This window comes from Nipponia nippon, unplaced genomic scaffold (genome assembly GCF_047370975.1).
Source record: "Nipponia nippon isolate SJK-2023a ecotype South Korea unplaced genomic scaffold, ASM4737097v1 scaffold_3, whole genome shotgun sequence".
In the NCBI taxonomy this organism is placed as follows: Eukaryota; Metazoa; Chordata; class Aves; order Pelecaniformes; family Threskiornithidae; genus Nipponia; species Nipponia nippon.
In genome coordinates, this window is record NW_028262347.1 from 15,642,898 (window position 1) to 15,656,702 (window position 13,805).

The 13,805-nt window shown below is 39.1% G+C and overlaps 1 protein-coding gene across 11 annotated transcripts in view; it reads right to left on the minus strand.

Annotated features, from left to right (window-relative positions):
* Positions 1-13,805, minus strand: part of ATXN7L1 (ataxin 7 like 1) — a 122,433-nt gene that overhangs the window by 94,846 nt on the left and 13,782 nt on the right. The gene's annotated exons all lie outside the window — the stretch shown is intronic.

Below are 13,805 nucleotides of genomic sequence, written 5' to 3' on the forward strand. Positions count from 1 at the left end.
AAAGCCATTAGAAGCACCCTCTGAAACTAATTAGTCATGACATTTACACCACATATGCACTTTACAAGCAAAACACCCTGTAGCATTCAAAAGCTGAATGAACAAATTAAAGAGGGCACTTCCTATGCAGCCACATATATCAATTTCTATTTTTTTTCCCAATAATTGGCTGGCTTTTTCCAATCCCCAAGTCCATCGCCAAAGGTACTTCTGTTTTGTTACTTCACCTCTCCCTTCAACAAAAGCCAAGGGCAAGAACATCTTTTAAGAACTCTCTTCTCACCCAAGATGGAAGGTGTCTGCTCGTTCTTAATCAAGAGCTGGATATTAAATTAAAATGCATTGTCTAAATGCATTCTTAAAAAAGACACAAATAATTCTTATGCCAATTCTCTGTGCTTTTTCTGCCTCCTAGACCTTTAAAAGCACCTCTCTTCAGGAATGTTGCCTCTCATGTAACTCATCTCTCATAGAAGTTACTTTCTGATAGACTTTCAATAAGATAATCTTTTTCTTTCACATAATTCCAGATGAAATGGATTTCATTCTCTTTTCTTGTTGGTTTGCAGATTGAGGTACCGCTTTAAGTGCTCAAGTGCACTTCCCCCCCCCCAGTTAGAGGACTTTATGACAAAGAAAAATATATGAGAAAAAGTTCATTAATGGATAACAGGATATGGAAATATGAACAAGTAGCTTTTTAACCAAAGTCTGAACATACAAAAACTCTACCCCAAGGCCACTTAGACAAAACAGTTAAAACAGGAGATAATATTTCCTGCAGATTGAAGAGCAGTCTTCAGTTCCACTAGCATACAACTCCAGAAAACAGCTCTCTTGTTTTAAGCGTTCTGGTCTCAAGGGAATAATTATCCTTGCAAGTACAATCAGTCAAATATTTTTACTGTCTGAAAAAGCATACATACATCATCAGCTCTTACACTGAGAGTTATATAGTAGACTTGCATGCACACCACAAACATTTTCCAAGATAAGAATATGCTCCTACTAGTTAAATACGTTAAGCATAGACAAACTAGTCTGGCAATGCAGCACTTTGTACTGGTACAGTAGTCTCCTCCCTCTTCCAGGAGGTATAAGCACCGTTTTGCTAGAGTAACTGAGTCTACACAAAGAGCCTGCTGCACCCCTCAGGGAGCGTTCTTACCTCCGAGAGACACAACCCTTAGAGAAGAACACAGTCACCAAGGGCTCGGGTCAGTACAAGTCTGTATGCCAGTGAAGTGTCCATCAAATCTTCAATATGAACATCCTAAAGCATATGTACACGCTGCATTCAGAGGTGTTCCCTTCCTTCCCGCTCCCTCCTTCTTCCAGGGGTGCTACTAACAAAGTTACAGTTTGTCACAGGTACAGGATCAACCACAATTTAAAGCCTGAAAATAAAGCTTTGCAGTTAAAGTGGTCATCCTATAAAAGAACAAACTCCACTATCACGACACACTCATGAGATTCACTGCCATTAGATGAGAGAAAAATGTAATTTTTTTTTGTTGTTGCTACATCAGGCAAAAAAGGTCTTAAAAAACTTGAGGAGCTTTTACCAACTAAAGAATGAGCAAAAGAAACCATAAGTATTTCCCCTCTGAAATATCAGAAGACTTGCAAAAAACGTACAGAGCAAGTTTAAAGAAACCTGCCCATCTAATAGTACTGATACAGCAAAAGAAAGAAATGAAAAAGCAATAGAAGACACGTGTTATTCGTATATGTCAAAAAAACAGATCTTGTGCACTTGTTATGCTGCACAGTACCTACTCATAATACAAATCATCAGTTTAATATTGTCACTCAAAGGCATACACGCTAATATAATAAAAGCTATTAATGGGGCTCTTTCCTTTTAATGAAAGAAAGAAGTAGTTTATTAGTTCAATCATGTTATTGTTCTATTTCAATTTCTGCCACACTGAATGCTGCACAAGTCATATTCTGACCTGCACCTATGTAAGTCTCACTATTTAACAAAAAATTACGCAACAATTTAATTTTCCCATTCTCAAACAGAGACTTAGAAAAGCTTCAGTTGTCTTTGGAGTTGTTTTGTTTGTTTGTTTGTTTCCTGGACAAGAGAAAAAGGTGGCTTTTGGGGAATGAACTACTCAAAATATGGAAGATAACTGTTTTTCCTAATTTTAATCTTAAGCATATGACTACTACAAGGACCTTTCCAGCTCACTCTTCTTCACAACGTTACCTTACTTTCTCCTATTTGGCAGCAGCAATGACTTACTAGTTCTTGGTTAGTACTTCAGGGGATAACTCCAATACCCCAAGGCAGCATTTCTGAGGCTTGAGAAGTCTTTCTTTCTAAAGGAAGACCATTGCATGCAATCAAGAACCAGCAGGCTGATTCAGATCTTGAGATGTGCTACACTGACTTAAAAAGAAAGAATGTTTTACGGCCATTTGACCATAGAGGTAGCGAGCCTGCTTCTCAGTGCAGCCCCTTGAGTCTGTTTTCCTTGCAGTGGGTACGCTGCAGCTTCACTGCTGTTGGCACTTGACTGGGGTTAGGATACGACGGGCTCAGCCATTTTTACCGGGGAGCTAAGAACATCCTAGGAACACGCACAAACAAAACTGCACTGAGATTAAAGCAAGCTGCTGAAAACGAGTCTGCTCAGTGACTGTCTCAGGTTCTCAGCACAAACGTGCGAAAGGTCAGCAACAACATTTGCTGACACGACCTGGTCCCAGAAGTGATGCTTTCACCAGCACCCAGCTTCCCAGATTAATCTCATCCACCTCACAGCTCACTAACATGAATGGACCACTTAACACTTCCTATGCTGCAGCCTGATGCCTGTCAACTTTGCTTAGAAGGTATCTCCCTTCTAGCATTATACTATTCTGAGGATTTGGGTGTAGCAAAGCAGTTATTAATTTATTTCATCCAGTATTACAGTGGTGTGCTAGCTCTGCAACAGTTATAAAAAAACAAAACAACAAAACAGTTCTGTTTAAATACTGATTCTTCATGTGTTTAGAATCCACATTTTTTCAGCTTTTCTTCAAGTCTGCTGTGCCTCCTAGTACTTCATGATTTACCTAATTGTAGGGTCATTGGACTAAGGTTTCCTAAATAGAGTCCAAGACACAGCTTTTCAGAGACACTCTCAATTCTCTGGCACACACCTGGCTTCAGCAGTGATAGAGCCTTGAATAGACAGAAGAAAAAGGAGACAGAGAAGCAAAAATGCACTGCCTTGTCTCATGCATTTAAGGCACACTCCAGCACCACAAAGCAATAAAAAGTCATCAAGATTCATGGATGAAGACCACTTAAGAGACCTTTTCACCAACCCCATTAAACAAAAATATCCTCCACACTATTACAAGGAGCAAGCCTTACCCCCATTTACTGTAACAGTATGGGTCCTTGGAGGGCTGTTACTAATTACTGCACAATCCAACAGACAGGACAGTGGACAAAGGAGGAGTCAAACCCTGCATTCCTTCATCGCCTACTGGGAGAACTTTTAGCCAAATTTCTTGAATTCTTAGTGCCTTTCCCTGTACATCAGGGGGAGCTATGTACATTGTAACTCCTAATTAAACACTTTAAAATTTATTGACGAAAAGCATCACACAAGAAAATAAGTATATCCATTATTATGCATATCTTAAAATATGTTAACACCTCATCTACAAGTTTATGTGATAATTACAATGGCATAAGTGACAGCTAATTCCTATCACAACATTTCATCTGGAAAAAACCCACTGGTACTCTTCCAAAAGACCAAGTTCAACAAAATTCAGCTTCTGGAAAAAAAAAAAAAAACAACAACAGAAAATAGTCTAAATATGGTACAGCAGCCATGCAAGTGAACATCTGTCCACTGAGAATTGTTTGCATGTTCTCCAAGTGGAACTACGTCGAGGATCAGAAGCAAACTCTGGAGCTGCTTGCTTGAGCTGAAGCTGCTTCAGCGTGAAAGAGGTACACACATATCTTGAGGGATGCAACACATCTCAATTGAGGACTGCACTGTGTATGCTGTTGTGGCACCAGCCCTGTGGAAGGTACCTGCCTCAGGGATCTTGGCAGCAGTTGGGTGAGAGATTAATGTGATGCATGGATTTAATGAAGGGTAAATGAATATAACGTCAGACAGAATCACTATTCTAACCAAAAGAGGCTGTGAAATTCTTTGTTAAGAAGGCTAAATATCTGAGTATGTGCAGTATGCACTAACACCCCACTCAGCACAGTACAAGGAATGACCATACACATCCGTAAAGTGCATATTTGGAGTATCACTCCCAAAATGCCCAAGTTAGTGATGTGTACTTTCCTTCCGAATCTCCTGTTTGATAGACCTGTGAGTTTTGTTGAACTCTGTATCTGAATGGCATGAGACACCACTTGCTAACGTAAACTCCCTGTTAATCAAGCTTCTGTAAATGATCTGTCCAACTACTCGGCAATTAAATACCGTCCTCTTTCTGAGATTATCACAAATAGTCTTTCCAACAACTTTGCCACAGAAAGGATATTCTGTAGTTATCAGAGCAGAAAGGTTTAACAGTACATTTATTTTTTTTCAAATATTCATGATAGAAAGCCCCTGCATTTTCTTCCACAATGTTAAACATGAAGCATCTTCAAAGCTTCTGTCATAGGCAGAGGATTCCTAAACCAGTTTCATACCTCAAAGTGCATTTGTTCTTTTAAGTCTCCAAGTTCAAGTGCAGTATATAATTTGATACCTAAATAGTCAAACGGCCACACTTTAAAAACTTGTCTCTCAATTGTGAGCATTAAAAAGTCAAGAATCTTTGTAGTTTATAAAACTGAACTCTTTATTTTGATTAGAACAACATGTTTCTGCAATGTAAAAAGCCACCAAGGGCTGTAAAAAAAAAAAACAAACAAAACAAAACCCTAACTATGTGGAAGCACATACTCTGAGTAAGTTACTGGGATGCATAGTTATCACATGACTATACAATAGAGTTAAGGCAGTCTGGATACCTCACCCGTAAATTTCTTTACTGATTTAACGAGTTTCTTCAAGGTCTGAAATATTACTTTATTATTTTATCACTCATTACCTATATTTGCAATACTTGAAGGATACTTGCAACACCACTTTAACTATTTAAAACCTTGTAATATTACCACATTTTCTCAACATAGTTTTAAGTTAGTGAATAACAAAAGAGATTTTTTTTTCTTCTTGCCTGTACCATCCTAAACTCTTCATAAACACAAATCAGAACTTGCTAATTACAATTCTATTTCTTTACCACTTAAGTGGAAGCAGTTTCCGTTTCATGAACGAGCTGAATTTTATGGCTAATGCTATCAAAGTCATCAGCTATTAAATTCAACAATACACTAACAACTTCAATGGAAAACATGGGCATAACTAAGATCCAACCCTGAATTCAAAATCTTAGGCTATAACTGCATGTATGTAAAGAGGGAAGATTTCGTTTCATCCAAGAGTTACATTTTACAGCAAGGAGAATGTTGCAACTATCTAGCACTTACAGTTCAGAAGCTGGCCATTTGGCCATTTGGCCATTCGGCCATTCACAATTAATTTATTTGGGTTCAGTATCAACAGGGTAGCTACCAGAAATTAACAGATGAGAACTCCCCTTGTCAAAGAAAGGAGAAAAAAAAAAAGAAAAAAAAAAAAAAGGAAGCAATCATGAAAAAGAAATTATAATACAATAGAAATCACTAGTAATCATTCATGCCCAGTTAATTATCAAAACATGCCCCAATTCTTATTAAAATAACATACTCATAGCTAGCTCACAATCACTGTTTACATTCCAAGATAATTTACAAGCGCTTTACAACTGCGTGTTTCAATAACCTTACAAGGACTTTTATTCCTCTGTGGAAACAGAGCATTACAAAATCTCAAACTTGTTGCAAAACCACTGATGAAACTGTGAATAAAATCATCTCTGCTAAAATTCAACCAAAAAGATATGCTATACAAAAAAAAATTAAAGCGTTCCTCCCATATGAATATTTCTTCTTCGCAAAAAAATATTTAAAAATTTATGTAAATAACACAGGACTATTTTTTCCAGTTCTATCGTCAACTGTTATTTCACACACTGGAATCTTATTTCACTCTATTAAAGTTACAGAACAAACCCACCAAGGCCTAAACTTATATTTTAATGACTGAATTACTATGTTATCATCATGACATCTGCATATAAGGATATAAGGATCTTCTTAAGCGACATGCACTGATTTGACTGCGTGGTTTTCAATTACATTCAGAAGACTTCTAGATTTTACAACCTCCAAACATAAATGAAAAAGAAATGTTCTTATTTTCAAAATAGTCAATATTCTGAACTTTTAAGAAAGGTTTTTGGACAAGGTGAGCAAGATCATTCATAATGGGAGTTATCCCGCTGTTAATGAAAACTTTGCCCTCTATTTTGCCGTGCAGAGTGCTGAACACACATTCCAAGGGAACTGTAAGCCATCAGTAGCCCAGACACCATCAAAACTCAGGACACCCTAAGCAAACAAAAACTTAATCATTTACCACACTTCTTGATTCCTTCAAACAGATTCTGGCAATTTGCAAGCTCCCACAGTATTCCCATTAGGCATATCTGAATCACTTACACATAAAGCAAATTAGGCAAGAGGGCATGCTACTAGCCAGGACACATCTGAAACTTCCAAAGACAGGCTCCCGGAACTCTACCACAGTGCGAAATGCCCCCCTGCTCCTCCTCCCTGCCCTTCTTCTCCAGGGTAACTTCCTCTCACCTCTAGCCCTCCATGCCCTTTCACCTGCCCAAACCCCTCTAATTAAAAGCAAACCTATGGCAGAAAATGTCAGAAGCAACTCAAAACCAAGTAAAAGCAGAAGTTCCTTGCTGCAAAATGTCTCTCTGAATGAACCAGCTCCATAGGAGCACTCTGAGCCAGCTTGCTCTCATAAAAAGAAATAATGAACTGATAAACGCTGAAGTGAAGGAAAGCCTCCTTCAAGCTATGGAACACACACAGTACCATCAAATTGCTACTCTGCCAGCTGCTTGGATCTAAGAGCAAATTCTGAGGACAAACACCCCACAATTCAAAGCTATCTGAGGCTTCAATACACAGGTTAGCAGAGTGCAGTCCACAGATATTCCTGTACAAATAACGCACTCCAAGGCAAGGCTTGCCAGTGCTGTCTGGACAGAGACCTGGATTTTGCGAAGTATTTAACCTTGTTTGACTGCAAGTACAGCATTTTAAATGCAACGAAAGAAAACAACAACAATAAAAAAAAGACAGCACAACTATTCTGATGACAAAATCTCTTCCATAAGATAGCCCAATAAGACTGGCACATTCCGGAGAGATGTGGAAAAGCAGTTTTTTCTCTCCTCAAACAAAGGAAGAATTAAAACGTAACTTGCCAGCAGCAGTGTAAAGCTGTGGCTGGTTTCAGTCTCCAAGTTCCCACATATGGGAACACCTGGTCCTCCATTACCCTGCTCTTCACAAAAGTATCAATGGTTACTCAAAGTGAGGCAAAGGGGGACGTAGCCTCTGCACAGATGCAACTAGCTACACCATGTAAACAACAAGATACACGTGTTTGGGGAATGTTGTTGGAAATGTGCCATGTGCTGCAATTACACGCAACAATTTTTTTTTTTTTTTACTCACCCCAGACTCATACAATCTCCAAATGAAAGTGCACCTAACCAAAGCACTCCAGCAACACAACTGGAGATTCATCTTATATGTTTGGAGCAAGCCACTTGGCCTCTCCATGTTTCTGTTTCTCCATCCGTGACACTCCACGGAAAGCTTGAGAGGCTTAATTTATTAGCAGCCTGCCAAGTGCTTTAGACAAGTGTGTTACTAAAGCATTAAAACTATGTTCACTGGTTCTGAAAGGGTAAGCCATTAGTCAAACCAAAATAAAACCAACAATATCCTTAAAAGAAGACTACATTTTTAAAATGCAGAAATATCATGTTTACTTTATCTGCCTTAATAGAAAAAATCTCCAGACTTTAGATATTTTATTACAGTAGGACATCAGAGAATTTACTTTCTTCTGAACCCCCTTTCCCTCCATTTACTGTTACACTCCTGAAGGAGAGGGTAAGCAGAGAGAAACAAACCAGTAACGCCAAATGAAAGTGACATGCGCACAGCCAGACTCACTGTCCCCAGGCCACAGGGGAAGACCTCTACAAACCAAGGCCCCTCAGCAATCTTTAACTGACAGCAGATGTCAACTACAGGTCGCCTGATCAGGACAGAAAACAGTCTGGATGCTAATACAGACAAGGGCAAACTGTTCCCAAAACCTGCAACAGACAATATATTAGATACTGGCAGCAAACGCTATTTAAGCACTATTTAAACTTCTTTCAAAGCAGTATACACGTGGACGTTTTGTATCTATACAAACCCAAGGGTCAGGCTTTCGCTCTTTTGTAAGTGTTGCTTTTGCTGCAATATCACTGAGAGAATTCTCACAAAGCCACCCCTGGCAAGAGAAACAGTCCACCTAAAATACTGGCCATGGACGAGGATCATATAGAAATACCAGCTATATAATACAGACACATATTGACCAACTCCCAAACACTAGTTCCACTTGGGAGTATATAATATATACATTTTATAGCTAAAACCAGTTGCTATAAAAGAGACAGTTGAAACAAAATAAGAAATCCAAGAGAGACTGATAAATAACAGTACTGATTTCTTGTAATTTTTCAAATTATTAAAACATGAATAGCCAAATAAAACAAATATTTTCCAACATATCACAAATTAAAACCAGCTTTCATTTAGGCAAAAGACCCAGAGCACACTGTATAAAAGTTGTGACATCAGATGAGGGAACGTAACTGATGCCTTGAAAGAGGGTCATTTTGAATCACCAGATACTTAAGAAAAATCTCGAAATTCAAAGCAAACATGACTACAGAGCATTTTCTAAATATATGAATATATGTATACACATATACATATATTTTTAGGATATCTGCTGTAATCCGCCTGTAGATTTTCAGCACACAAATATGTCAATGCTGCAGTGCCATCCTTCATCTTGTTCTTGCTAACCTTTTTGTGTGCTTTAGGTCTTTTTCAGACTCCAAATGTCTATTTGTACCACAGTTTGCTGCTAGTTTAGCCACCACACAATTTAAAAGATGGCCTGATGCAACCGTCAGGATTGTGCACTAGCTCTCTGCATCCTTAAGCTCCCACATCAGCATGAAGTGTTTCATTCCCACACTTCCAAGTCCACACTGCAGAACCTACCCTGCCTATAGCATCCTGAAGAGTCACTACAGTAAAAGCAACATTTTTTCCTCCTGACAGGTCAGTGTGGCTCTCTCTCAGCAGTAAGAAAGTAGAGTCTCAGTTCAATCAGACATACAGAGATGGACGTACTCCTCTCCTGGAGCTGGCATCTGACCTATGTGCTGTATCAAGTACATACTGTTTAGCAAGGGCTAATGGGCTTCTTCACATCAGTGCCATTCAGGACAGGAACTCTTCTGGTGCGAGTGACTACTGTCATTTGTCTCCTGCAGAAGCACACCTTCACGTTTTGGTAAGGGGAGTGGGGAAGAGAGGAAGGGCTTCTTTGTCATCAATAGACATCACATGGAAACGCATGGTTCAAGATGCCCCGCCTTCTGATAGGCAGAACACTGACACAAAAAGCCAAGGAAATACCCAGAATGGTTTGGTGCTGTCGTATGAGGCTCTGAAGCTCTGCAGCTTGTTTCTCCTGAAGCAAGCACAACTTTTGAAAGATGACAGTACTGATCCATTTAGACTTTGAGACTGGCATGACAATCTAGAGCATGATTTTTTTCAATGTGTACCTTGTTCCTGTAGAAGGCAAATGAGAAATAAGAACTCTGATGCTGTTAACTTCCATCCTGAATAACAGCCATGAGGAACACTACTTCACAGGAAGGTGAAGCCTTGAGCTTTCTACAATACAATGGAGTTTCCATACATTTTAAAGATCTTTTTCTGACAGCAATAGCGAGCTAGATCTGCCTAATACACAGCTCAAACCACTGCCTTCTCTGGTCACACCATGCAGGTAGAACAACTTTATCTGACCACTTCGTCCAGTTTTTAATGAATCTGTCCCTACTGCAGGGTACCAGTCTCCTTTGTGAACTGCTTTCAGATTACCAGTTACCCTTTTTAGTGCCTTACATCAAAGCAAATATCATCTTTTATTGTTCTATTTGTCACAGTCTCAAATACAATTTACCTGAATGCAGGTATGGATTAAATGATGCTGGGAAGGTTCAGTAGACCAATCATCTGGTCGGGGTAGAGGATAGAGGGATCTACATAGTGAGGGGACCATGACAAGGACACTCAGTCCAAACATTCAGTCCAGCTCACTACACAGGTAACACATTAAAGGCAACTCCAAGTGTAAACTTCTAAATATTTTGTAACTACTCAGCTAAGAACTGATGGATCACACACCTGTCAAGCTGTGCCACCTTGTCACAGGCAGCAACAAGGAACTGAGGAAGATTCAGATTCCCTGGACCTTTAGAACTCCCTCACGGTACTACCACAAGGCAGCACAGGACATGTGTGACCCTGTACGTTCCTGACCAGAAACAGCCTGAGCTCACGCACAGAGAATTCACATGGCTCTAGAAGAGAACTCACACTGACACACGTTTGGAGCAAACCTCATCTTCCAATTCACAGTTTGTTTTAGCTCTTCCAGCTGCCCGGGAAAAAAAAAAAAACAAACACACACACCTATTCTGAAGTCTAGAAATTCTTTGGTTTTTCTTGGGTATGTAAGTCCCCAAACCTAACATTTCATAAAAAGAAATCCAATATTGCATATTTTCTTTTTTAGAACCTCAATTCATGCTGCCTTCTTTTACAAGTTTTTGGAGGCAGCAATACTGGTAAGGGGATGAGGGAGGAGAATTTATAAACTTGAGATGCAGCACATTTGCGTTCCACTTATTTTGTACACAGTGCTTACAAGAGTTACAGGACCACTGATGCTGGGGAAATCTCTGAAAGTGTCTTCACTGAAAGCAGGTTAGGCGCTTCCTTTAACCCCACATATACAACGCCTCTCATCTAAGTTGAACGGTACCTTAAATCAGCATTGATTGGCCTTGCTGTGGGCATAACCAAGAGAAAAGGTGACCCTTTCACTCAGACTGGTGATGATTTTACAACAAAGAAGCAAACTAAATGATGCAAGTGCTAATGTCCTTCAAAATTCCTACTATTTCTTTTGCAAAACCAGGACAAAAACAGTTCTCACAGAATTCATTAGAAATTAGAGTCTCTTACCTTACCAAAAAGATTCACCTGCTATGTCCTCATAAATCCATGGACAAGAAAGCAGCACCAGGAAAAATGTATTAACAAAGGCTGCTTTGCTTTGCAAACAAAGTAAAGCCAAAGAAGGCGTTCGGGTCCAGCTCTCAGTTACATGAACTTAGAGTGAGAAGGCACAAACTATCTGCAATGCTTCCAAGAAGGCTAACAATTATATTGGTAAATTATTAAGTTATGCTTGGAATTAATGACTGAGGGGGTATTTTTGGTTTTGATTACGAGGAAAATATAAAAGAAGAATGGAAAGTGTTACTTCCTCTTTTACCTGCTGTCAAAGGACGGTCCCTTCTCACCCATCCCACTAGAAAGCTGCCTTTTTGCTTTGATCACCTCATCTTTCACATGAACTTCTCTTTTAACAAAAGAAGCATTTAACATGTACAAAATTTTAGAGAGGAGAGGAATTAAGAAGAAAAATCTGACTTTCCATGTTAAAACAGGCCATAGAATTTCATCACATTATTCTTTCTTCAAACCCAAGCTTTCTGGATGGCCAAAGCATCCTTCCTGGGAAAGCACCAGGGCCTTATGCAAGGATTTTGTGCAACAGAGGGTCTACTACATCCCTTGATAAGCTGTTCCTATTTAATTGCATCATTAGAAAAGTGCACCTTATTTCTAGTCTGAACTGATCTCACTTCAGCTTTCAGCCATGAGAATCCCCTTAATCTAGCTGACAAAGAACCAGCTAACTGTCAGATACCTTCACCCTAAGTACTTACAGACTTATCAGGTAGCCTCTATCGCCTGTTGATAAACTAAACAGATTGAGCTTCTTAAATCTTCCATTCTAAAGCTGATTATCCAGACCTCAAATTAATGTAGATTTTTCTGAACTCCTTCCAGTTTTTCCAACAGCTGATGTGCACATCATAACTGGGACACAGTAATTCAGTAAAGTTGTATAAAAAGTAGTAGTATTCACCTCCCTCCTACTCTCCAGTCATGCACTTTCAGCCTTCTTCAAGACTGCTTTGCACAGGGAGTAATACTTCAATTAATCCACCCTCTAAGGTAATTCTTCCTTCCCTACTTATATTTTAGATAGCAGTGCTTCCTAACACAACGACCAAATTTACTTCTGTTTGTTATAAAGAAAAAATTATGTATTTTTTTAACCCCAATTGCATAAGCTCTATGTATGATGGAATGTATCAATTCAGTGCCTGTATTTTACAAGAGAAAAACTGCAGAGAAAAAGATTACGTTGCAATCATGTAATAGTTACCCAATTTAAAGGTACCTCTTTAAACTACTATTTCATTCAATATACTCACCACTCCCAGCCTATTTTGCACTACGGTGTTCTGATGCTCACTTGTATATTCCCTCTTGAGGAGCTGCGTGGCCACAGTAGATTTTATTTTCAGCAAAATCCAGTGGGCACAATGAAATATTGCTTCAGGCTAGAGGCAGTGTTCTACCAGACAAAAGGCAGAGCTGCAGGCTAGTCATGGAGGATTTGCTAATGTTATAAATCTACCCATGATGGTAGTGGAAATTAATTGCCAGTTATAATCTTCAATTATTACTGTATCACCAGCTAGTTTCCCTTCCTATCTTGGATGGAAAAAGAACCCAAGTAAAATCATGAAGTATCTAGGATGACCATTTCCAGAAACAGAAACGAAAAGCAAACTGCCAATAAAAATCAAAATAGAGATTATAAGATCATATCCTATCATATCGGGTAAAGTACACACGGTCCTCACTGGCAGAGGAGGTGCAGAAAAGAAGATGATGCTAGTGATGTTTGCACAGGAGAGGAGCAAGCAAACTAGCTTTTGGAGCAGTAACATCAAATTCTACTGTTAAGTAATTTTAAAATGATAGAAAAGCACCATACTAGTATTTGTGGTGACTTGCTAAAATATAGTGAAGTACTGTGGGTTTTTTGCTATAAAAAGAACTGGCCTGTTCTCATAAGCTTGGTTTGGGTAACCCCAACAACGTATTTTGAAAGATGGCAGTCTTCGATCACTGATTAATTTTAATGAGCAAAATTTGCTGCCAATGGGAGCATCATCTTTTGGAAACCGGTGAACAGAGCACTAGTCAGTAAAGCCTGCCATGACCTCTCACAGGGAAAGGTAATGTGCTGTGGTCATTTTGTCTTTTTTTTTTTTTTTTGGTAAATAAATACCTTCTATGTACTGTATTCTCTTTGTAATCTAGAAATAAGGTATTGTTCCTTTCCTTTCCAAATCATTATGCAATAATATATTTCAGTGAGGACTGGATTACACCTTACCAGTACACAGTAGGCTTTCAGCATTCTTTCATTTAGTTCCAGTGCAGGTAGGATTAGGCGGTCAGCAGCAGCCATATTTGCGTTCAAAAATGCCCCTGCCCCCTTTCAGTGACAAATGGATTAATTTCTGCACATAGCTGGCAGTACACTTTGGGCCTTTTTCCA